The following is a 27,236-nucleotide window of genomic DNA, read 5'->3' on the forward strand; positions in this document are numbered from 1 at the left end:
ATATCGCAAGTGGAAAAAAAGCAAAAACATTTTCAACATCTTTTACTCATAAGGCGTTCCGCAAACACTCCTATATGGGGTCAGGGCACATGCAACCTGTCCCCTTATGTCCTATTAAGTTTCAACTCCAGGGACTGCTCCGATGAGATAAAATGCCAACCACAACTGTCTGCTCAAATAGTCGTGAATTAGCCACAATCCAGATATACAAATTTGGATTTCCTAAAATTACTACTGAACAGATTTACACAGGATAACAAAGCATGATCTGCAAACCAAAATCTACCTTCCTGCTAAATTCAGGGTAATTTGAAATGAGTCGTAAATGACCATGACCTTTTTTTCTGGAAGAAGGCTGCTATCTCATTGCATCTTTTCTTTGAGGATGTTGCCCTGGTTTAGGGTTGTCACGGCTTTGACAACCTCAAAAAAGTTCCTTAGGGGAATTTGCAGCCTGGTTTATCTTTTACTCAAAAGATTAAACCAGGCTTTTCTTATTTTCATGTGGTACAGCGTAATGGTCGATTTATATCGGACTTTTAAAGATGAATCGTAATCCTTCGCCCATTCCCTTTCTAGTTTCTTACAGTCGTTCCTTAGGGAGACTAAATGCGTGTTAAACCAAGGGGCTCTTTTAGTATTCGGTTTAGGCTTTTTGTAGGAAAGTGGCTCTATATATACTGGACCAAAGTATGGTACAGTGTTTATAGAGTCTCCAGTCCCCAGAAGTTTGGCAGAGGCTAAATTTAGATATAACCTTACTCTCTAAAGTGGTAGCTTGGTCGAGCAGTAAGGCAGTATCAGAGGACAGTGTAAAGCATTTGTTGTACACACTCAGTCAGCAAAATGGTCTCACACACTCAATAACTGAACTCTAGGCCAATGGTTTTGAATCAAAAGATATAGCCGTTTTATTTTAGAACCAACAAGGTATCAAAATATACTTTCTCAGGATGAGTTACTTTAGTTAAATACTTTTCAAATAGGCAATAGACTTTTTGAATGCAATAGTTACAGTTGGTTGCCATAGGCAACACAATTTCAAACACAAGGCAATATTGAGCTCATTGGCAATTTCTGGTTAAATGCAATTAGTTTCTTTGTATAGATGACTTTTCTATACACAGGACTATATCCTAGATTCAGTCCCGGGACATGAGCTGTAAAGAGTTAAGTAAAAGCGTTTTGGTTACAGTAGTGATTGTTAAGGAATATTATTCTATTTTAATAGTTGACACTTAGAAACTTTTCCAGATGAAATGACCAATGTTATCCTATGGAAAGAAATTCAAGTTGCAGGTAAAGTATGTTCAAATTACTTTTGTAATCCAGTGCGAGACTTCTAGGTTCAGAACTGGGACCTCTATCTAAAACAGGTAAGTAATTACGTTTTGGTAGTTGGTACGATTTTTAAAGAATATTTGTAGTTTGCAAAAATCGACACTTAGAAGAAATTTCACAGAAAAACAGTCATAGTTTCCTATGGAAGAAAATGCAGGTTACTGGTAAGTACGGTTAAAATTGCTTTTCAGGGTTTGTGCTGGGATAAAAGGTGCAGCACTTAGGTCTCTCCTGTTAACAGGTGAGTAAGTCGGAATTCGTTGTTCGGCTGATTTTAGGTGAATATTTTAAAGTTCCAAAACTCCACACTGAATTTCCAAGTGAAACCAGTCAATGTTAGCCTACGGAAGAAAAGTGAGTTATCGGCTTCGAGGAAAGTACTCGACTGGCAGAGTTAAGGTTCTGGGCATAGACTCAGGTTCTCCCAGGGTCAGGTAGGTACAGTTGGTACACCCTCAGCGGCACAGGGGCAGCTGGGTGCAGAGGTAGTTAGGCCCAATGTTATCCAATGAGGGGCAGAGGCCCTTCGGTTGGTGGCTGCTGGCTAGCAGGCCACGCGGCTGTGGGAGCTGGGCTCCTGGTTATTTGCACAAGGCAAATGGGGAAGTAGGAAAGGACAAAGATTGCACTGCCAGGGCCACTTGGGCAGCTGGGTGCAGGGTGCTTTTGAGCTGTCGGGCGCTCAATGTTATTCAATGGAGATCTTGAAAAGGGAACAAAGGCTGCAGGCCCGGTAGATATTCTGGAGCGACCAACACTTTGAGGGGTAAGTTGGGATCTTGGAGGGTAGGTGGGCACCCCGGAGTTGGGCACAGGAGGCCGGGGGGGGGGGGATGGGCGCCGGGTGCAGGGGTGTCTTTGGAAGTCGGGAAATCTTTCCCTCTGCTGGTCGTGGTTGGAGGGGTCCCTGGTTCTGAATCTGGGTCGTCGAGGAAGGTCCTTGGGCACTGGATTCCAGGTCAGGCTCGCCTGGGGGGCGTCCTCAGGGTCTTTGTCCACTTGGGCACAGGCCGGGCTCAGCGGGTGCAGAGTGGGATGGATTCGCGGTGCCTGGCTGGCACTAGTGGTATTGCTGTTAGTGCATAGACACTACTCGTGGGAGTCCCAGTCTCTAAGAAGGTCAAGGCAGGCAGTTTCTCCGGGGTTCTTGAGGCTGCTGTCCGCAGGAGACGCCGGGATTTAGCAGTAGCAGGTTCAAGTATGAACAGCCCTGTAGGGCTGGGGCCAAGTCAGTTGGTGTCGTCCTCTGGTTAGCCGCTGCATAGCAGGTCTTCTTCTTGGTCTTCTTTCTTGTTTCGAAATCGGGATCTGAGGAAGGAAGGTTCAGGGTGCCCCTAAATACTACATTTAGGGGTGTTACAGGTAGGGGAAGGGCAGGGACCAATAGGTCCCTGTCCTGGGGTGAGTACACTCCCTATCCTGCTCCTCTTCTGTGGGAGGGGGGCAGGAGCCTATCTCTGATTGGGCAGGGCTCCCCATCCTCAACATGGCTGGAGCCCGGAGTCATGCTTCGCTTCGCCTCTCCCACCTGAGTGGTGGAGTTGGCACAGGCTGGCACACCCCCTTTCCTCACATAGGGTTTCCCGCCAGTGTGGGGATCAGAATTGGTGGGGGCCAGTTGCTGAGTACAGCAAGGGGTCTGGAGAAGCTCACAAAGGTGGTATGCCTTTGAAGCTTCCCCCTGCCCATCCTGGGGGAGGAGGCCTAGTACCTCGCCCAGGATGTGCATTGTTGCAGGCCCAGGAGAGCGGGGGCTCTCCACCCAGGGGTCCAGCAACAGGTCAGCTGTGTGGCAGGTTCTCTGACCAGATGTGGATTCTAGGTTAGGTTTCAGGGGACATCTCTAAGATGCCCTCTGTAGTGCATTTTAATTAAATCCCACACTGGCATCAGTGTGGGTTTAATGTGCTGAGCAGTTTGATATCAAACTTGTCAGTCTTCAGTGTAGCCATTATGGTGCTGTGGAGTTCGTAATGACAACCTCCCAGCACCATATACTCTTAATGGCATCACTGCACTTACAATGCCCAGGAATGGCCCTGGGTACTGTAGGGGCACAGGGCTCATGCACCTGTGCCCACACCACTGGCATAGGGCACCCAGCTAGAGGGGTGACTGATGTATGCCAGGGCAGTGGGTTTGTGGGCATGGCACACAGGGATGTGTGCCATGTCGACTCTTTGTTTAGGTCTGCACCAGGACACTCAGTTTGCCAAGGCAGGGTGTGGGTGTCAGGGTGCAGGGCCCCTAAGGGTGGCACAATAAGTGCTGCAGCCCTTAGGGGTCTTCTCTGGTCACAATGCCCTAGGTACCTAGGGTACCATTTACCAGAAGCTGACATGTGGCCAGAGCCAATTGGGTTCAAGCTTCAATACAGTTTTAGGAAAGGAACACAGGCCCTGGGCACCTGATTGGTAGGACCCAGGGCACACTCAGTCAAAGCAATTCAGCAAAAAGGTGGGGCATACCTATGCAATAAAGATGGCACTTTCTCACAATTTCTGGGATACACTCATCCAGTGACTGAGTAATCCAGTTTTCCCAATAAGTGTACACCCCGTCCAAGTTACCTTTTAGAATTGGAGGTTTCCAGGATTTTAGTCCATACTTCTGGGACAAGTTTAGACTAACTCTGCACTGGATTGGGGGGAGGTATTGGAACGTTTTTGGGTGCCAGTATTAGTCAACGTGAAAGGAATAAAATGATGGTCTGACCAAGGCACAGGAACTGGGGTGGAGACTTGAATCTTAGGATCATTAGAAAATATAGAATCAAGGAAATGCCCTTTCATGTGGGTAGGGGAGGCTACATGTTGTATAGGACAATTTCTCAGTGCACTTCCTACATTTGTTGCCAACTTAGCTCTAACCCCAGCTGACTTCAGAATATTGGGGGATCTTAATATCCACTTGGATGACCCTCTAATCATCTGGCCAATGAGTTATTAACAAGCCTCTTGGCACTTCAAATTAAGCAGAAAGGATTTGCCCCCACGCATGTCAAGGGCCATCTCCTCGATCCTGTGCTTAGTAATGAGCAGAATCTTTCGGTAGGCTCTCCCACCCTTTGGCTCCTATTCCTCCCCAGAGCGCTACTTTGACGCTAAAAAAGGGAATGGTCGAATCTCTCCACCAGCCAATGGACTACTGTTCTTGACACTACCAGACCTTCTAGTGATCCTAATCCTGAGCGGGCAAACAACAACTTCAATCTACGGATCCAAAGCTCATTGGATATAATACTTCCCGAAAAACCTATCCACAAGAGATTCAAACAAAAATCTGCACCGTGGTTTTCCCCTAAATTAAGGGATCTTAAGCAAACCTGCAGAAAATATGAAAGGAGGTGGGGACAGAATTTTGCAGAAGAGAGGAAACATTATTACAGAGAGGCAATCAGGAGTTATAAGGCTGAAATGAAAACTGCCCAAACCACCTTCTATGAGAAAAGGATAACTCACCTAAAGAGATTTTTCGTACTGCAAAATCTCTCTCCACCATGCCGCATAAACCTCCTAACACTGAGGAAGCACCAGACCACTGTAACAACCTGGCAGAATATTCCCATCAAAAAATGTGGTTGATATGTCTGCCTTTCCCTCCCTCACAGACTGAGTCGACAGCTCTCAGTACCAGAAGTCTGCACCCCGAACTACAGTGCTCTCTAGGAGATTTTCCTCTGTTAGACGTGGATTCCTTGGATTCATTTATTTCTAGGGTAACCTCGGGCTCCCCCGTGGACCACGCTCCTCCGCAGCATCTCTCGCTAGTCATTAATTCCATTCGCCCGATAATTCTGGATATTCTAAACTCCTCCATCACATCCGGCATGGTATCCCTGGCCTGGAAGTGTGCTCAGGTTAGAGCCCTTCTGAAAAAAACGAACTTAGATCACTCCAACATGGCCAACTATCGACCCATCTCTCTCCTTCCCTAGCTGAGCAAGCTGATTGAGAGACACAAACACCACGCTGGTGCAGTACTTGGAATCCAAAAACTTGCTCCATGTATCTCAAACTGGATTCCGTCCTCAGCTTGGGAAGGAGATGGCCCTTCTGGCAGAAACAGAGGAGGCACAGAGACTTCTGGACCAGGGCGGCTCAGCAACAACCATTCTTGTAGATCTCAGTGCCGCCTTTGAAACTGTTGATCACAACATCCTGCTTGAGCGACTAAAAAATCTTGGAGTGACCGATATGGCACTTACCTGGTTCCAGTCCTTTCTAAGGGTCCGGTTCTTTCAAGTCCTTGAGGGTACTGCCACATCAAACCGGTGGCCTCTTAGCTGTGGGGTTCCCCAGGGTTCCTCCTTGAGCCCCACACTTTAACACCTATATGGCTCCCTTGGCAGAGATAGTCCTTCCATTCGGTATAATGATCATTACCTACGCAGATGACCACCCTGAGGGATCATCTTGTTCTCTAGGTACTTGCCTAGAGGCGGTAGCTGAATGGATGGAACTCTTACCTTAAGCTAAATGGGGACAAGACCGAACTGATGTTTTTGGGCAAATCTCCATCACCCTCTTCGGCACTCATATGGCCGACCTGTCTTGGCCCTACTCCAGCTCCAAAGCAGCAGATTAAGAGGCTGGGCATGTGGTTTGACAGCTCCCTCTGTTTCAACCATCAAGCCACTAAGCTCTCTGCTACATGTTTTGGCCTAATGAGAATGCCACGAAAGATCCTTCCCCTGCTCCCTTTCCAGGCGAGAAGGATTATGGTGCAAGCCCTCATACTCTCCCGCCTGGATTATGGGAATGCGCTGTATCTGGGCCTCTCTCAGTCCACAATCCAGAAACTACAAGAGATCCAGAATTGTGCAGCTCGCCGACTTCTCCAGATTCCTCTGAGACAATCAGCGAAACCAGCACTGAGGAATCTTCACTAGCTCCCAATCCGGGCTAGGATACAGTTCAAGGCCATGTGCTTGGCTCACAGAGCCATCTGGAAATCCGGCCCAGCCATCATCCAGTCCCTGGTCACCCCATACCAACCTCCTAGGAATCTTCGGTCTAGCTCAGCTTTTCTTGCCACCCCAAGGAAAGTACAAGATCTAGAAGGGGTGGACGTTCCTTCTCCCTGAATGCTTCACATTTTTGGAACTCTCTCCCCCTACTCTTCGAGGGGAACCTAACCTACTGGCCTTCCGTAAACTTCTCAAAACCCATCTTTTCAGTACTACGCATTAACATGATGTGCTTATCTATTTGTCCGGTCCAAAAGCGCTAGGAGGCATCATGGTAGCTACGCGCTATAGAAACCTAATTTCATTCATTCATTCAATTGCACCACATGTAGTTCCTGCGACAATATTTTAATTAAAGGAATGTTAGATTTGCCGAGATGCATACTAAAGTCACCTAAGATAGTAATGTGCGTTTTCCTCACTGCTAAGCTAGCTAGAATGTCTGTCAAATTGTCCGTAACATTTGTGCTTGTGCCTGGAGGTCTGTAGATTAAGGTTCCCTAAAAGGTGGATGTAGGGGAGAATGAGATGGCCAACTGAAAGCTTTCACAATCGGATATTGAAAGAGGAGTAATAACACATTTGAACTCCTCCTTTAATATGATGGCAATCTATTTTTCCTATATGGTCCTGTCTGTGTATTTGGAACCGAGATGGAAGGGCCATTAAAATATCCGGGTGGAGCTATGATTAAGCCAGGTTTCCGTGATGAACAGGACATCCAAATCTCCCTCTTCCAGCAAGATCCTTATCTCAATTTTATATCCTGGAAGAGATTGACTGGTAATTAAACCGAGCTTCAAGAGTTCATTTTTAGGTCTCCCTGAATCAATGCGTAATGATTGTTCGGCAAGATTATAGTAGGCTTCCGAAAAGTCTTCCTAAACTGCGGATTCGGTACAGTTCATGCGAGCCAGGCACGTGCACATCAAACACCATCGGCCTCGGCATCAGACTTCAAAGGAATGTGCTCCCCTACCCCCGCTTCAGACTTCAAAGGAATGCACTCCCCCGCCCCCGCTTCAGACTTCAAAGGAATGCGCTCCCCCCCGCCACGCAATGCCGAGAGCTTGTTGGCCTCGCGGTTTCTTTTTAGGCGCTCCGAGGCAACCCGTGTGCCATGTAACGCTATGTGAAATTAAATGTAGATATTAACCTGTTGCTAATGTCTGCCCGTGCCTCCATCAGTCACTCCACCTTTTCTCTGCCTCCTTCTCACGAAAGGCAGCGAAGCCCCCACAGTGACCACCTCTCGCGTGTCTCTCCCCGGTGCGCAACACACACCTCACTGAGCACTATAACAATACTTTTCCCCAACTGTATACTCTCTTTCTCTCCTTCAGGTTCACCGTTCCTTTCCTCGCTAATTATCCTCCCTCCCCGCCTCCACCTTTATTCCCTGTTCTTTCCCTTCTCTCTCACACCCTGTATCCCTTTCCCACCTGCACTGCTTTTATTCTCCCCTCTCTGACGTTTTCTCTCTTCGGTCTGTCTCGGTCAGTCCCTCTTTTTCATTGTTTCTTTATCCCTTTCACTCGCTGGCACCCCTCTGCTACACTCATCTTGCCTCATTCACTCCTCCACCCCTGCCTCCGCCTTTCTAGTTTATTTCTTTGCCTCAGCATGCCAAAGCCACACCTATTGGCTTTGCCAGTGATTGTTTTCCTAAGTAGCTAGTGGGTTTTGGATTACACAAAGGGCTTGGGTTACACCAGTGTTGTGTCTTTACCGGAGAAGCCTGAGACAATAGACTGAAAAAAAAACGATTTGCAAAATATAGACTCCAAAAGGCCGACTGCCAAAGTCCTGAATTTTACATAAATATGCTACTATTTTTTTTACTTGCTCTCAAGCGCTTGTCCGCAAGCATGCTGCGACTGGAGTCAGAGCTGAACCAGTCCTAATGCACACGAGAATAGGCTTTGGCTAGATTTGGAAATTAAATACAGATTGGATTTTTTGTAGGGAGTTATTTAAGGCTGATATATTAAATTATCTATAATTTGGAGCCTACTTTCTTTAAAAATATGTTTTTATAGTCTACGCTTCCACATTGGATTTTTTCCTACTACTTCACTCCTCCCCCTTATCTCTCATCCTCCTTGTTTCAGGCGGATCGGATACAGTGCATGTGCGCGCGCACCTTTTGTCCGCCTGCTGATCACTTTCGCGGCCGCTTTGATGTTCTCAGTGAGCCTCGAGGCAACTGAGAACATCAAAGCGGCCCGAAAGTGATCACCATTTGCCTCACTTTACCGCTTTGCTCTTTGTTAAATGTATGGTTACAGGTTAGAATCCTGGCGGTCCGCTCAGAATTTCATCCAAGGCCGAAGACCTAGGTCCCTCTGAGGTAATAATGTTAATAATGCTATGTTATCAGCTACAAGAAGCAGCGGACGTGCACTTTAAAATGCTGTATAAGTGAGCACGGGTGAATTAGCTGCTCTCTCGCCAGGACATGCAGTGTCTGTTTACATTTAATGATGAGCAGTTTGAGACAACTCCGAGCCTGTATGCTGTGTTTTTAACTCCGTGCTTTCAGTTCTTGTACCCATACAGACGAAAAACGTTCTGCAAAAAAAAGTATGCATTCTACTTTGTCTCTTGCGTCCGACACCTTCAGCCCTGACCTGTGTTTTTTCAGTCCTGGACACCCCCCTAGGTCCTGTTCCATACTCAAATAACTGCTGTGGACTTTGTGAGATACAACCAAGGTCATGTTTCTATTCTAATTGATAGTAACTGCTTAAAAACACAAGCAGCACTCTCTCCTCCTAAAATAGACACTTGTGAGCTGTTTCCGGTAACAGTTGCTCCTGATAAATGCAGCTGTGTGCAGCTCAATAAGTCAGATATTTAACACTAACTTATTAAAGCTAAGTGGGGCTAATCTTGTTAATGGTGTCAATGAGGTCAGATAGAGTGGGGAAATCTCCTGGCACCAAAGAAATGTAGCATGAAACTTTCATTTTCAGCGGGGTTCATATTCATTAGCTCCGCGCAATGCCTTCTAGCACAGATCAATTGCAGAGCCTGTCACTCAGCGGCATAGCTAGACACTTGGCTGCCCGAGGGGTCCCTCCCTGCGGTGGCCACATTGAAGAGCGGGGGGTGCTGGCGATTGCCACCCCGAGACACAGGTAGGGGGGGGGGGGGCGGGCAGACCGCACCCCCCTCTTGCTACATCACTGCTATCTCTTTAATGAAGGCTGCTTCAACAGGACAGATGATGTTATACATGAAACGGAGGAGCGCAAATACAGTAAAGATTGAATGCTGATTATTGGAGCCATTGATTATCACGCAGTACACGTCATACAAAATTCCATCTATAGCTCTTGCAAACACTCAAACAATTAGCACTTTGGACATCAACTGCCAAGTGAAAGTCAATAACTTTGTAAACCTCAGCTCTTCTGAACAGAATTCCAAGTCATTGCTTGTGTAAAATACAGATTTACTAGCCAATATCAGACTGCAATTTAATCACAATTCACATCATAATTATCAAAGTGAGCCAATAAGCACCCAGAGCGAAGCACTCCTGAACTGCCACATAGTAATAGGGTTAAGGAATAGTGTTAAGATTACCCATCTGAATGGTTCTCATGATGTTGACCTTGGGAAGATGAACATCTGAGTAGACCCTATCTGCAGTTGTATGCTCAGGTCACTGAGTTACCTCTCCTGCCAACAATTCGAATAAGGCAGCCAGTTTGCAACTTGAATCAGTCATGCTAAGCATCAGTGCTTCTTGCCAGTAGGAAATGGAATTTCACGGTTGTTTGCATAGTAAAATAGTTTTCTTTTTGTACAACTGACTGCTCATGCTAACCTCACGTGCATAAAACGCATCTGCAAAAGAAGTGCTCCAGCGTGACCCTAAAATCCGAAATGTATCTAGGGGATTAAGACCTTTTGACACCCTGTATATATTAGGTGTAACAAACATTGCACCATTTAAGCATTCGTAATTTGATACAGCACTCATCATCGAGGCATTAAAGCGAAGCCTGTGAAAAATGAAGACGGGAAAGCCTCATGTGATTCAATGCAAGATACCCACACTGTAGAGTTGCAGCCAAGCAGGAAACAACCAGCATTGCATCTTTCATTGATTCAAATAATTGAAACAGCAGCAAGCAGTACATGTTGCACATTTGTATGTATTACCCATCATGCATCTGACGAATCTACATACCCTTTTCTACACAATTAGCACTCCTGCTCAAGTGTGTGTTTGTCAGGGTTTGGGCTAATCAGTCCTGGGTTGAAAACACGTTAGGGGATCTTTTCCCAGATGGCCACAAAATATCCCACACCGAAGATGCTTGCTTTGCTGCAGCAACACCTAGGGATCACTTTGTACTGCGATGAGCTCACAGTGCCCTGCATGCTCCAATACCATCCTACCCACTGCCCCCACCCACCTTCGAGTTCGCCCCACTAACCACACTGATCGATGATCCAGACAGGGGCATCTCGTTTTTAGGTCATAGTTTTAGGTCTCGCTTAAAGCATTGCTTTAGCAATGCTCGTTGTTAGGTTAGGTCTCGCTTAAAGGATTGCTTTAGCAATGCTTGTTGGTGAGATATTATGTAGGGGCTTTCAAAAATGCACCCAAAGGCTTTCCTAGGCAGATTGCCTACAGTGCATGTGTGGGGGCGCGTGCACATCTCAGACCATTTGGCAACACCCCAGCTGCTTTTGACACGAGGCAATGCCAGGGGTTGAACCCAGTTCCAGGGTCAGCAGCTCTACCTTAGGCATGCATTCCTTGTGTTAACCCAATAGCCCCTGACCTGCTTGCCGCCATGTTTTTTTTTTTTTAAACCTCCACGTCCTTTTCCGTGCTCTGTTTTACTCAGCCTCTTGATTTAGCCATGTCCTGCGCCCTCACTCGTGTATCTGAAGGCACTGGAGTGATTTACATGAGCACCATGTACATTATACTGACCCTCACACACTCCGCACCCTCACACACTCCGCACCCTCAATGCAACATACACTCCAAATACCACTCAGTGCCACATATTTACACGCCACATATTTACTCTACTGAATGCAACACACACTCCACACAATACCACTCATTGCCACATAATTGCTACATAATTACACTGCACTCAATCCAACATACACTCCAAACAATACCACTCAGTGCCACATAATTACACACCACATAATTACACTCTACTGAATACAACATACACTCCAGACAATACCACTCCGTGCCACATAATTAAACGCCACATAATTACTCTACTGAATACAACAAACACTCCAGACAATACCACTCAGTGCCACATAATTATATGCTACATAATTGCACTGCGCTTAACGCAACATACACTCCAAATACCACTCAGTGCCACATAATTACACGCCACATAATTACACTGCACTCAATGCAACATACACTCCAAATACCACTCAGTGCCACATAATTACACTCCACATAATTACACTGCACTCAATGCAACATACACTCCAAATACCACTCAGTGCCTGTAACGCCAGGGTAATTCCTAGCCTATTCTTAGACCAATAGTGACTATAATCTACTACCATTTCAGTTTTAGTAACATTCTCATTTAGTTATAGGGCTTAACTATGCACTTTGACAGGGTTCAGTGCCTTTTTCCCCATTAGTCAGGCCTGTATTCCCGACAACCAAAGGGCAGCCATCTTGGATAGCTGCCTCGTCCATTTTAGATAGCTGCCTCGTCTGTCCGAGGCGCTTGCAGAGCAAAGGTAATGTTTAGAATCTAACTTATTATTCGCTAGTGAAGAACCGGTCAAGACCGGCCCTTATCGAAGGAATGTATTTTGATCTTCGGTGGTAGACGCAACACGCAGGTGGCCACTGCGGATGGCGTGAGCGGGCGGAGACTGGTACAGGAATTCAGTGCGAGTCGGCCTAAGGCTGGAAATTTCCATAGAGAAAGGGAGAGATATATTATCAGAGAGCAAGTAGCAGACAGAGAGAGAGCAACGTGCGGAGCAGACAGATGAAGTTGGTCCAAGAGCTAGTGACCGGCTGTTAACATCAATGAAGAGAGGAAGAGATCAAGAATCCTGTAAGGCTAAAACCCAAGAGTGGTAGCGACAGACTGAGTTCAGAAGAGGGTTTGAGTCGGAACCAAGGCAGCGTAGACGAGGCGTAGCGGTGCAGACGTGTATTCGTGAGCCATAGTGGGAGAGCAGAGTCCCGAGCGAGTGAAGACCAGAGAGAGAGGGAACAGCTCCACTGCTGAGATGGAAAGACGCACCTATAAGGTGAGGCGTTCTGAGTTAGTGTAGCATACATATATAATCCTTCATTCTCCTCTCTTTCTAGGTTGTAGATGGAGACTAATTTCAACCATGTCTAGATTGCTAATGCTATTATGTTTAAATGTAGAATAAAGATATAATGTCCAATACATATATTTGAGTGTTGTTTCCATGATAGGACTAACCTTTCTTTTCAGCCAGGTGCTGTCGTATAGAAGGATGAGGAGTTCCCTTCTAACAGGTAACTGAGAAATGGAGGACTGGGTGGTTTGTACCAGGAGAGAACTCCCAAATAGGATAATTAGATAATTCTTCTAAATTAGGAATAGTACACATCATCGGTGCACCTTAGGTGTACCGCCGACCCCTATAGAACACCCTACTGGGAGACAACAGGTCCACCAGCAGGCAGCATAGATAATATTGATCCTAAGAGTTAGGGAATAAGTCGCCGGACGTTAACCGAGAAGTCGCCGGACGTTAAGCGAGAAATAGTCGGGAGGCTCGAATCCAATAAGTCGCCGGACGTTAAGCGAGAAATAGTCGGGAGGCTCGAATTCAATAAGTCGCCGGACGTTAAGCGAGAAATAGTCGGGAGGCTCGAATCCAATAAGTCGCCGGTTGTTAAGCGAAAAATAGTCGGGAGGCTCGAATCCAATGAGATGAGGTAAATATAGGACAAGATATGAGAGTATTGTTCATTGTATAGGCTTGTAAATAGCTAATAATCACCTTCTCATGCAAGTCCTCCAAATATCTTGTAAATAGCAACCTGAGAAGAGTGGGTTTGCGTGACGACTGGGTTGGCCACCATTGGTGGGCTGCCTGTTCTGAAAATCCGGTTGTTACAGTGCCACGTAGTTACACGCCACATGATTACACTGCACACAATGCAACATACACTCCAAATACCACTCAGTGCCACATAATTACACGCCACATAATTACACTCTACTGAATGCAACACACACTCTACACAATACCACTCCGTGCCACATAATTCGATGCAACATAATTACACTGCACTCAATGCAACACACTCCAAACAATACCACTCAGTGCCACATAATTACACGCCACACAATTACACTCTATTGAATACAACATACACTCCAAATACCACTCAGTGCCACAAAATTACCCGCCACATATTTACTCTACTGAATGCAACATACACTCCAAACAATACCACTCAGTGCCACATAATTAAACGCTATCTGTCGCCCCCCCTCAGTCTGTCGGCCCCCCTCAGTCTGTCGGCCCCCCCCTCAGTCTGTCGGCCCCCCCCTCAGTCTGTCTGTCGCCCTCCCTCTGTCTGTCGCCCTCCCTCTGTCTGTCGCCCTCCCTCTGTCTGTCGCCCTCCCTCTATCAGTCTGTCGCCCTCCCTCTATCAGTCTGCCGCCCTCCCTCTATCTGTCTGCCGCCCTCCCTCTATCTGTCTGCCGCCCTCCCTCTATCTGTCTGCCGCCCTCCCTCTATCTGTCTGCCGCCCTCCCTCTATCTGTCTGCCGCCCTCCCTCTATCTGTCTGCCGCCCTCCATCTATCTGTCTGTCGCCCTCCATCTATCTGTCTGTCGCCCTCCATCTATCTGTCTGTCTGTCGCCCTCCCTCGATCTGTCTGTCGCCCTCCCTCCATCTGTCTGTCGCCCTCCCTCTATCTGTCTGTCGCCCTCCCTCTATCTGTCTGTCGCCCTCCCTCTATCTGCCTGTCGCCCTCCCTCTATCTGCCTGTCGCCCTCCCTCTATCTGCCTGTCGCCCTCACTCTATCTGTCGCCCTCACTCTATCTGTCTGTCGCCCTCACTCTATCACTCAGCACCACCACAGCATCACTCAGCACCACCACAGCATCACTCAGCACCACCACAGCATCACTCAGCACCACCACAGCATCACTCAGGGGCACCACAACATCACTCAGCGGCACCACAACATCACTCAGGGGCACCACAATACACTATGAGCTACCACAGCATCAATGAACGCCACAGCATACCTCGTCGCCGCCACAACATCACTCAGCGCCACCACAGCATCAATCTGTGCAACCATTCAACAACAACTAGTTCAAATATGTTCTAACAATGTTTCAAGATTTATTACAAATGTCACAAAAGATGTTAATATTTCACTTCTGTTCTTGGATTTTCGCCACATTACAATACACTGAACATAATCTTCACAAAAGTCATTTACAAAAGATTAAGCTATTGCCATTATAAATTACAATAACTTTGATTTAAGTATTAATTATTTGTAATATCAATACATCTAAGTCACGTAAATACAAAACATTTTGCATTATAAATGCTATAGGTGTCACATTTGCAAAAGTTAAAAATATTGGCATTGAAAATGAAAGCTATTAATTTCACTATTTTCAAAACCAACACAAATAAAAAATTTGTCATTTACAATACCAATAGCTCAAACTTTCCTAATGCAAGACCTATTGCATTGCAAATGCTTGTTAACTTGTACAGGTTGTTTGTTATAGTCTGTCTTTTCTGCCTTTTTAGTGTGTAGTTACACTGTGTACATACCTCATCTCTCTCGCCCAGGTTATCAACTCTAAGTGACAGGGAGCAGCATGACTCAGAAGGTAGCCCGAGAGGCAGCAGCTAATCCGATGTGTCTTTTAGTTGTTTGGGCCCAATTGTGCAAACTCCCTGGTCCAGTTCGGGCGCAGACAGGCTTGCCTTTGGCGCATCCGCAGTGCGGTAGCACCCCAGCCGCCATATGAAGATGTGGAAGGTTAACAACTAAAGCACCAATCCTCCCGCAGCTCTCCCACACACTATGATAGGGAGGGGTAACACTACCTCTCTATGGTTGCAGTTTGTTACAGCCCTAAAGAATACGCTTCCCACAATAGCAGCAGAAAAATAAAATAAATGGATTTTCAAGTTATTTAAAATCGTTATTCGGCAGCTTTTATTGTTATAAAATTACTAATCAGCAGTTTTGACCAACAATCGGTTTGCATAAAATACCAGCGTTTCCCCATAGCAGCACTGCACACGCACACACGTATACACACACACACATATATGAGGAAGAGGGATTTCACCCTCGAAACGCTTCAGGACTTTAAGATGAAACAGGACATTCATCATCCTTCCCGTGCTTGACAGCTATCCAAGCACTCTGCCCAATAAAGCTACCTTGAGACATCCCCGCGAGTGTGCAGTGATTCCTTCACGTGAGCGGCATATAGTGAATGGTTCCATTACCATTCTATGCAGCACCCGCCGCAAGAGTGCAAACAGCGCTTTTAATGGAACATTGAGCCTCGCAGCAAAACTGCACGCGCTGAGCACCGCCATGCGGCAACTTGGGAGGAGTTAGCAAACATCCAGTTTGCTGGGATCACGGACATCTTTCCGTCCCCTGCCCCATCCCCGAGAGGTCGTCTGGCTGGCGAGGGGACGCCTAGAGGATGCTTCTGAGGTGCAGCACAAGCAGACGGGTAACGGAGCATCGGCGCTATCAATCTCAACTGGAATACAAGCTCCATAAGGCACCGTGCATCCAGTACCGCCCGGAATAGGGGCGTGCCATCTATATATGTGGAACTGCTTCCGGCTATCCTGGAATCTGCTCGTCGTCCTCTGAGGAAGAGGGATTTCACCCTCGAAACGCGTCAGGACTTTAAGACGAAACAGGACATTCATCATCCTTCCCGTGCTTGACAGCTATCCAAGCACTCTGCCCAATAAAGCTACCTTGAGACATCCCCGCGAGTGTGCAGTGATTCCTTCACGTGAGCGGTATATATATATATATATATATATATATATATATATATATATATATATATATGAATATATACCTTTACTACTCATGCTTTACATCGCATGCCATTACAACGCGGTTGTTACAACGACCGCGTTGTTACAACGCAAATGATTACTTGCTGTAGAGGGTGAGCTCGACTTAGGAATAGTATAGTTTACTATTCCTACTCCATTTTGTGCAACAGCCAAGGATGGTGTTGAATTGTAAATCCAACACCTTCCGCCCCCTACAGCAAGTCATTGTAACTACTTGCGATGTAATGGTTCGCGTTGTAACGATCACGTTGTAATGGCATGCAATGTAAAGCATGCAATCTAAAGGCTGTTTCCACACACACACATACATACATACATATATTATATATATATACACACATATATATATATATACATACATACATACATACATATATACACATATATACATGCATACATACATACATATATATATACATACATACATACATATACATACATATATAGACATTTGAGGTGAGCAGATCTAGAGTGTCGCTGGTGTTGAGTGCTCTAACAGGAGCTGCTTTCCACCTAAACTGAGACCTACCCAGAGTTCTCTCCTTTTTTGCATAATTTATGCGTCACTCTATGCCTGAAAGGGTTTTGTATATATATAAGTAAAGTATTTTCTAAAGTATTTTACTTAGAATTTTGAATTGATTTGAATATACATATCAAGAAGTTTGCATTATGACACCAGGTCGATCGATTGCCAATGTACTACCTATCACGTTCAAATAGGTGCCCACTGTGCTACTCTTATATGTTTGCCATTAAGGTACAAATAATTTTTGCACTCCTGACCAACATTAGACCTTTTTATAAATCTTTGGAGCAGTACAAATTCCACCACATGTAATTTACTATTTTGCTTTTATTTCAAGTACACTGTATTTTGGAAGTAACAATAAATAGATTTCTGAATTCCAGATCCGTGGTATGCTCACTCAAAATATATTTCACGGAGACTGTTAATCTGACGTATACATATACATATTCTTAGCTACTGTGTGATGAATAACATCGGATTGCTGAAATAAGTTGAGAACTATGTTGACAACATTTTACCATTCCAACATGTCTGCTATTTACGTTTGGTAGTCCTACGTCTATGTCGACGGATGGTTTGCAACACTGAAACTTTATTTAATGTCGGTGTCCTTTGTGTGAAGTTACACGTGAACAAGGCTCCTTAGTTGAAACGCGTTGTGTAATAAACTGCAAACTTTATACCTTGGATCCCTTTGCCTTTTTGCCTGAGAGCGCAAGATGAACTTCTTTGTTCTTTTGGATGTGTTAAATTAACCGGATTGCTTCGCCGGTATCTGCGCCAACTTCCTTGGGTTCCAGCACTCCGGAAGAAGCGATATATATATATAGATAGATAGATAGATAGATAGATATATATATATATATATATATATATATATATATATATATATATATATTGACACCAACCAAACTTCACCATCAAAGAAGGCGCTGACTCCGTGTATCTTAGTTCAAGGGTTTTTATTTCTTACATCAGCTTCTGCTCAGACGCGTTTCGGCGGCTACTCCCGCCTTGCTCACTAACATCTGACCCTTGCAAATTGCGCTATATATACACATGTTACATACTCACATGAGTCATAATTAACATCACTAATTGGCATTGGTTTGTTACCATGGTGACTTGGGTTACACCCACATGTATACGTGACCAATCACATGAATTCAACATTTTTAGCGAAAGCATCAATTACCAAATGTCACATTAATTTATACGTTTTCTAAACATTACCATCATGTTTTAGAATTGCTCGAGTTTCGAACGCATAATAATACTTTAAATACCACACTTAGTTATTTTGTATCGTTTGCATTGGTGAGCCCTGTGTTGTATAAATTGCATTACCCACATGTTACAGTGTTAGCCATTACACCCTACGTAATCTTATTACGTTTACGTCATTGCTGTTCGGGCGTATCTGTGAAAAGGGTGTGTCACTCTCAAGGCCGGGATTGGTTTACAAAGTAAGTTTCTACAAAAAGGCTCGGTTTCACCGGTAATCGGTTTGCTGGCCTAGTGGCAGAGTCAGAACATGTTACTGTGTTAACAGTCCCTCCTCGTGTAGCCGGTAAGTGAAGAGTGTGTTTGTCAGCATTCACTTCCTATTTTTGAGACACACACCCGCTTACAACACGTATACACACACATATATATATATACACACACATATATATATATACACACATATATATATATATACACACATATATACACACATACACACATATATATATATATACACACATATATACACACATACATACACACACACATATATATATATATATATATATATATATATATATATATATATATATATATATATATATATATATATATATACACACACATATATTCACTGAACAAACCATAGGTTTCACACACGTTATAGTTAGGAATTATTTAAAAAAACATGCAAATTCATCGAAAAAACAATAGGTTTCACACACGTTATAGTTAGGAATTAGCATTTAAAAAAACATGCAAATTCATAGAAAAAACCCTAGTTTTCACACGTTCTAGTTAGCTGAACATTTCTCTCATACAAAACCTTTGAAATTCCTCCGTTATAGCTCAGCCAGCTATAACTCGCGCACCCGCAATGCACTGCTGATGACGTCACATATAACCACTCATGACATGGTCAGTGACATCACTGATGACATCCCAAATGATATCACTGATGACATCACTGATGACATCATCCACTGAATGTGTCTTTCTAAAAAATAAATATTTTTATATATGTATATCTAAAGGTTGATGGAAGAATAAATGGGTAAATAAGTGTCTAAATGGATGTTTTCTTTGTAAATTTCATTGTATAACTGACTTATTAAGTGTATCTTAGTGAATACATGTATTAGCGAGTAATGTTTAAATATGTAAATATCTGTATCAGTGTCTCAATTTGTGCATAAGTGGCTGCATGGGTTGGTGAGTAGCTACACGAGTGTCTATGTGGGTTATTGGTTATTTTTTTGAGTATCAGAATGAGTGTCTGTATGGTTTGGTGGCTGGTATTACTTGGGGCACAGATGCATGAATGACTGACTCAATGTTTGTATGTGTTTTGAAGACAGCATGTGTGCAGGACTCCACGGGTGGATGAATGTGTGTATGGGTGTGCTAGTGAGTGAATGACTGCCTCAATAGTGTCTTTATAAGTACATATGTTTTAAACATGTGTGAGTATCGATGTATATAAGTAAGGATATATGACAGTGAAAAATTCAAAAAGTTCCTGTATAAATAAGTATGTGTTTCTATCACTGATTGTTTAAGAGAGTAAATAGGTGTACGTTTCTGTAAAAGTAAGTGTAGTGGTGTAGATATAGCTGTATATGCAAACAAATGGATGTTTGATAGTTTATTTGCATATGTGAGTATGTGTGTGAGTAACTGTATGAATGAGTGTCGGTGTGTAACAGTATTTATAAGTATATGAGTACATATGATGAGTGAGTACATGTATAAGTGACTATATAGAACTGTTGGTGAATGAGTGCATGGGTATGTAGATGGCGGAATTACTGAATAGGTTGTTGGTAAGTGGTATTGGTATCTCCATTTTTAAAAAAAATGTTACTTTCTATTTCTGAAGGTGTGTATCAAAGGTTATATTACGCCAAAAAGAGGTCTGCCATTCTTTCACAAGGATGATATCATCAGTGATGTCATCAGTGATGTTATTTGAGATGTCATCAGTGATGTCATGAGTGATGTCACTGACCATGTCATGAGTGATGTTATATGTGACGTCATCAGCAGTGCATTGCGGGCGCGCAAGTTATAGTTAGCTGAGCTAACTATAACGGAGGAATTTCAAAGGTTTTGTATGAGAGAAATGTTCAGCTAACTATAACGTGTGAAAACTAGGGTTTTTTTCAATGAATTTGCAAGGTTTTTAAATGCTAATTCCTAACTATAACATGTGTGAAACCTATGGGTTTTTCAGTGAATCTCAAAGGTTTTGTAAATAAGTTATACATGTATTATTATGTCTTTCTTTTTACACTAATTTCTTATATTTTTAATATAAATATTTATATGTATTTAATTATTTAGATTATATTTCATATTCTTATTATAAAATAATAACAAAACTAAATTGCAAAGTAATTTTTGGATTAATTATTGCTTGACTTCGGTTGCAAGTATAACAACTCCAGCAATGCTCTGGGGCCCTATGCTCACAAAGCTGTATCAATCCTTACACCTGCTTCAAGCATGTGCAAGGTTTTGACGCAGCATAAGCTCAAAAGTGACTTTGAAGTAACAGTGTACCTTACGTTTCGCTCCGTGATCCATGTATGCAATTTTTCATTTTTTTTGCGTTTTCATGCAACAACATACTGTACAATTCATGTTTTCTTTCTCATGTGAACTGAATAAAGGATATATATAAGCTCAAAAGTGACTGAATGAAATGTTCTACATTTCACTCAGTCACTTTTAGGAGGCGTTACTGCACCACCTTCTGCACAGGAAAACCTCTACTGGCGCAGGGCTTTACAATGTAATGCACCCTCCAGACGCGTCACATTGTTAATAGCACACACCATGGCACCTCTTTTGCACCACCGCTGTGTCACAAAAGTGACGCAACGGCTGTGTAAAAGAGGCACAAGGGGATTGTAAATCCGCCCCTAACACATACAAATTCACCCAGGCAGTTTCACCAGCAGCGCAAATTGAAGCATAGACTTCTAACATATTTATGTACATATGTTACATTCAAGTGCTTCGCACATACTACAGTATACTATAGGTAAACACCTTATAGATTTATGCTGTAGCACTTCCTTATAGCTCTGCACTTTCACATTCTCCATACACTAGTAATATATTCCTTCATTCATTTATGAACTACACATTCATTCTGACAAACTTTTCGTCACTAACATAGAAATATAGTTCTTTCTTTGACCAGTGAAGGTAGTTCTAAAAACTGTTTTTTTTGTTGTGTATTTTTTTTGTGTTTTCTCAACAGATTCCAAGCGGAACAAAAGAATGGAAAAAAGAACAACTAATGTCGAGGACAGCAATGATCCTGTATCCTGCGTTTTATCAGGTCGATAGACTGTTCCCCATAACACAAAAGTTTATCGCAATAAATGCAAAGAAATTTAACTTTCGCAAAGTCAGAATCAATATGTGGGTGTGGACTGCTTGCTGAAAATACTGCCGTAGATGATGTGCTTGGTGTAGCAGCAGGTGGGTTCACGTGCAACCTCCGTCTTTCAGCTCGAGCAAAGTTCTTGGGGTGCAAGTTCTTCACGTGTCGCACCATATTTGCTGTGCCAAACGAGTATTTTTTACATGGATCACCCCTTGAAAGAGTGGTTTGGCAAATTTACAGGTTACTTTTGCAGCATTAACCTTTTTTTGACCTTCTGGAAAAGTGAAAAACTTCCAAATTAGAGCTTCTTTCCTCTTCTTTGGAGCTTCTTCAGGAATGAAATCTCTCTCTGAAGAACTGCTGGAAGATGACTCCATTGCTCTTATTATGGTGATCTTCCTTCTATTTGAGAAGATTCTCACAACAAATGCTTCTTCTTAGAAAGTCAAAGTAGAATAATTATAATGGGACGGAACTTTCAACACTCGCAATAGGAAAGGTTACGAACCAATCAAATCTCTACTTTTAAAGTCACATGGCTTTGCGTACGCTTATGATGCGCTTGCGCAGCTCTTTCAATACGAGTACGCATGATCTTCTACCGCGATTTGTGTAATTCTTTTTAAAAGTAATATAGGATTATCAAAAGTATTTTTAAAAAAATCAGTTATCCCAAATGTCTGCCCTTAGTATCTACATTAAATACATACATGTTTTAAACCAAGTAGAAACATTGCCCTCTTTCGCGTACAGAACGCCGTACATGACGTCACACCGAAGCTTTAATGCGACGCGTAACCTCAAAGCATATTCGTACCGTATGCGTGGGTACACGCTGAGTATGATAAGCAGTACAAACTATGGTGCGATCATCCTCTCAGTGACAAATCAGAGCTCAGGGCACGCTAAGGAGAATGATTAGAAGTTTTCACTCATTGAAGATCCGATTCTCGGCCTGCCTCTGCGTACATTAAAACACCGCCCCCATCTCTCTCTGTTGTTAATTAGTGGTGCACACAGACTCATACTTGCACATGCGCGGTGCACGCCCGCCCACACTAACCACATGCCAGCACCAAGCATGCTTGCTATGATTTAGCCTGGAAACCAATACATTAGCCAATGTGATGTCCCCCAGGGCCATCATTCTTATAGACCGCGAAAACTCTACCAATGATGGCCCTGGGCTTGGTTTGGTCAGCCCCCGCGGTTCCCATATAATGCGGGCGCTGACGTGAGCAAGCTCTCTTTTGCCTGCATCTGCTGCGATGACAGACTGTCGAAAACACCCCAAACTCAGCAAAACCGCAGCCTTTCAAGACACGACAAAAGACGACAGAAACAAAGGTAAGAGAAGACGTCACAACATCAGCCTCCACTGTAAATTGTATATGCATAATACTATTTTTTTATCCTTCATATGGCTTTCCTACCCCTCAATGGTTTTAAATTGTACTTACATAATTGAAATATTTCTTTATAAGTCACAGGTCCTATACACCTCTAATCTTAAAAATTGTGCGTGCATAAATTTCTGTGTCGTATTTCTGTACTATGCCACGTGCTTAGGCCTCTATTATTAATTTTGCGTCCATGATAGTATTTTTCTTTCTGTGTCACGAGGCCGTCCCAGGCCTTTATTAACTTCTTGATCTTCCTTTGTTTGCTGGAGCTGCAACAGTCTTAACTACGGAATACTAGGAACCCACATTAAAATTCACTTTTGATAGTAGTTATCCAACTCAGTTTACGATGACTAATCAAAACGTCCTTTTGTTTCCTTCAGCAAACATCCTTCAGAAGCAACCACGGCCTATCGAGCAACAGCAATGGAATTCTCTGCACCTTATTGAAAATACTTTGACATATAGAAGCAGGGTTCAAGTCGAGTGGTGAACTCCAGTGGCCGCACTCTTTATACAAGGTAAGCACAGCAGCCTAGATCTACAAAGCCTTCATAGCAATGCATTAGAAATAAGTCGGTATAACGGGCGTCAGTAACGCAGTAGGTACTTCCATATAGACACCACTTGAACGCGGCACTATAAAAAGTAAAATGTACCAGGTACACTGCACTCGTAAGACTGTAGTGTAACTTATTTATGAAAGGAGAGAGGGCCATATTATCAAATCTTGGCAACAGAATTATCGCCACTTTATCGGCAGGAAAGTGGCGATAATGGGTTTGATAATATACTCTATGGAATTCCAATCTTAGCTCATGTTAGATGTGAAGGACATCTGACATGAGCTTCGATTGGAATTCCTTAGAGCATATTATCAAACCCATTATCGCCACTTTAGATATACTTTCCTGCCGATAAAGTGGCAATAATTTTTGTTGTCCAAGCTTGATATTATGGCCCACAGTGCGTAGTGTACAGCAGCTTTTCTGTAAAATGTATAATTACCTCTGAGCAGTGACAACAGATAGGTTACAACAGTCTGACAAACAGATCAACCTTATTACGCCACTTTTGAGTCACTTTTAACATGGGTAAAGTGATGCAAGGAGCTAGTAAATCTACGTCTGGGTCAATAAAAAATCTCAACTCCAGACTCTGCGACACAGTTTTAATGTTGTTTTCTTTCTCTCTCACTCTCTGTGACATCATTTCTCTTTCTCTCAAACTTAGACACTGCTGTCTGCTTGGACGTGTAGAAGATCTGCTCAACTTAAGTTGTGAACTCCACTTCCTAATGTGTTTGGCACAAAGTTTACACAACGGTAAGCACAGAGGCCTAAATCTACAAATCCTTCATAGGAATGCATTAGAAATAATTCGGTATAACGGGCGTCAGTAACGCAGTAGGCACTTCCATATAGACACCACTTGAACGCGGCACTATAACAAGTAAAATGTACCAGGTACACTGCACTCGTAAAACTGTAGTGTTAGCTTTATTTGTGAAACGAGAGAGGGCCATATTATCAACCCTTGGCGACAAAATTATCGCCACTTTATCGGCCGAAAACTGCCGCTAAAGTGGCCATAATAGGTTTGATAATATGCTCTATGGAATTCCAATCCAAGCTCATGTTAGATGTGAAGGACACCTGACATGAGCTTCGATTGGAATTCCATAGAGCATATTATCAAACCCATTATCGCCACTTTAGCGACACTTTCCTGCCGATAAAGTGGCAATAATTTTTGGCGCCAAAGGCTTGATATTATGTTCCAGAGTGCGTAGTATACAGCAGCTTCTCTGTAAAATGTATAATTACCTCCGAGTAGTGACAACAGATAGGTTATAACAGTCTGACAAACAGATCATCAACCTTATTACGTCACTTTTGAGTCACTTTTAAAATGGGTAAAGTGATTCAAGGAGCTAGTAAACCTACGTCTGGTTCAACAAAAAATCTCAACTCCAGAATCTGCGACACCGTTTTAATGTGGTTTTCTTTCTCTCTCACTCTCTAGGACATCATTTCTCTTTCTCTCCTAAACTTAGACACTGCTGTCTACTTGGACGTGTAGAAGATCAGCACACCTGAAGTTGCCCATCCCAGTAGCTGCAGTGTTTGGCCGCAAGCTTTATACAACGGTAAGCACAGAGGCCTAGATCTACAAATCCTTCATAGGAATGCATTAGAAATAAGTCGCCATAACGGGCGTCAGTAACGCAATAGGCACTTCCATATAGACACCACTTGAACGCGGCACTATAACAGAACAGGAATATACGAGTCACACTGCACACGTAAAACTGTAGTTACCACACCTTGTAATGCTTCAGCTCATTTACTCACATCTACATAATTCTAAACTCTAATTTTCTTTTTTCTTTTGCAGATTACCAATCGGACACCTTTTGGAATCCATTTCACAATTTCATTATAACATTGTTTAACTTATTTTGCAAGTTCTAATATAGTTATATTTGAGTTTCATTTATATTTATTGTTTAATAAAAGTTAATAAAAAAAAAACTACATACTTCTTTTATTTTGTGGGGGAGGGGTATGACGGTCCACAATAAAAATAATGTTGAAATACTATAGTAAGATATTCAAGACTAGGATTTAAAACGGAGTTCTAACTAACTGATATAATAAAAACAACGGTGAGAAACTACTAAAATGGCGGTGGACGGAGTACGTAATCAACGTTTGGCGCCTCGGCACTACCTTTCTAATAAATATATAAAAAATATGACTATTAATACTGTACAAAAGTACAGCACCGGATGAATCACACGAACCGGGAAAAGAAAGCGACAGATTTACTAACTTACAAAGAAAGGTTTGCTTGTTGAACTTGAAGAAAAAAACGTGTACTTCGAAACGACGCTGAGCATGCGAAGAGAGTACAACTGCTACACCAAAAAAAGGAAAGCTTTACATACAAAAGGCGATACATTATCGCCGCTTTTATCGACACGAAACTGCCGATAAAGCAGCGATAATGTGCTTGATAATAGGCCCTTGTAACTTCCCATAGCAGCCCAGGTTCTGATCCTAACCTAGGCTGCTATGGTTATTCACAAGTACATATTATCAAGCCCATTATCTCCGCTTTATCGGCAGTTTCCTGCCCATAAATGCGACGATAATCTATCGCCTTTTGTTGATAATATGGACCATTGCTCTTTCATTTTAACAGAAAACTTAGATGCATATTATCAAGGACCGGTGCTAAAATTCTCGCAGTTTTATTGGCAAGAAACTGCTGATAAAACGGCGATAATGAGCTTCATAATACAGCCTTGTTATTTCCCATAGAACCCCATGTTAGCACCAGAACATAGGCTTCTGTGGGAATTAACAAGGACGTATTATCAAGCCCACCCTCCCAACATTAATAAAAAACTCCAGACAATGCAGATACCCGGAGCTGGAAGGTCATTTTACATATCACTTACCTAGAAAGGTGGCGTTCCCCGCGACGTGTACGGAGACAGAGAGAGAGAGTTCAAAAAAAAATTTTTTTTTTTTTTAAAAGACTGCAGGGAGTAAGACCGTAACCCACCCCCGCATACTTTAAAATAAAACCAGAGGAGTGCCGTTCCCCAGTGCTCGGGGCACCTTACAAACCCCCATTATGCAGAAAAATTGCCCCCCTAATTTACCCCCCCGGGACCTAATGTATAAAAATTGCCCCCATAATTTACCCCCCAGGACCTAATGAATAAAACAGACTTCTACTTTTTTTTCACCTTTTCCACAGCGTACAAGTACTGCATGAGTACCCCGCCATTTTTTATTTTTTTTTAAATAAAAATTGAGCCTAAAGATCCATGTACCACCCCCTGACCAAGACTATAGGCTCAGAATGTTTCTACCCTGCCCCCTTTCCTTATTTCTCAACTTTGTTTTACTGTTTTCTTGTGACTCTGCTCTTCCGACAAACAACATGGCTGCCAATACTTCCTAGTTTGGAGTATTGACAGCCAATCAGCATGCAGCTCCTGCTCGTAATTGTAGGTATTTACATACGCGTACTCCGCGATTATTCTTTAAAATAAAAAAAATAGAGCCTAAACATCCATATACGACCCCCTAAGCAAGCCTAGAGGGTCAGAATATCTCTACCCTACGCCCTTCCCCTATTTCTCAACTTTGTTTTACTGTTTTCTTGTTACTCGGTTCTAGCGAGGCACAAGATGGCCGCCAGCACTTCCTGGTTTCGAGTGTTGACAGACAGTTCACAGCCA

General features: G+C 43.2%; 1 protein-coding gene across 1 annotated transcript in view; it reads right to left on the minus strand.

Moving 5' to 3' along the window:
• SMG5 (SMG5 nonsense mediated mRNA decay factor) overlaps nt 1–27,236 on the minus strand; it is a 397,003-nt gene that overhangs the window by 208,922 nt on the left and 160,845 nt on the right. The gene's annotated exons all lie outside the window — the stretch shown is intronic.

This window comes from Lissotriton helveticus, chromosome 12 (genome assembly GCF_964261635.1).
Source record: "Lissotriton helveticus chromosome 12, aLisHel1.1, whole genome shotgun sequence".
In the NCBI taxonomy this organism is placed as follows: Eukaryota; Metazoa; Chordata; class Amphibia; order Caudata; family Salamandridae; genus Lissotriton; species Lissotriton helveticus.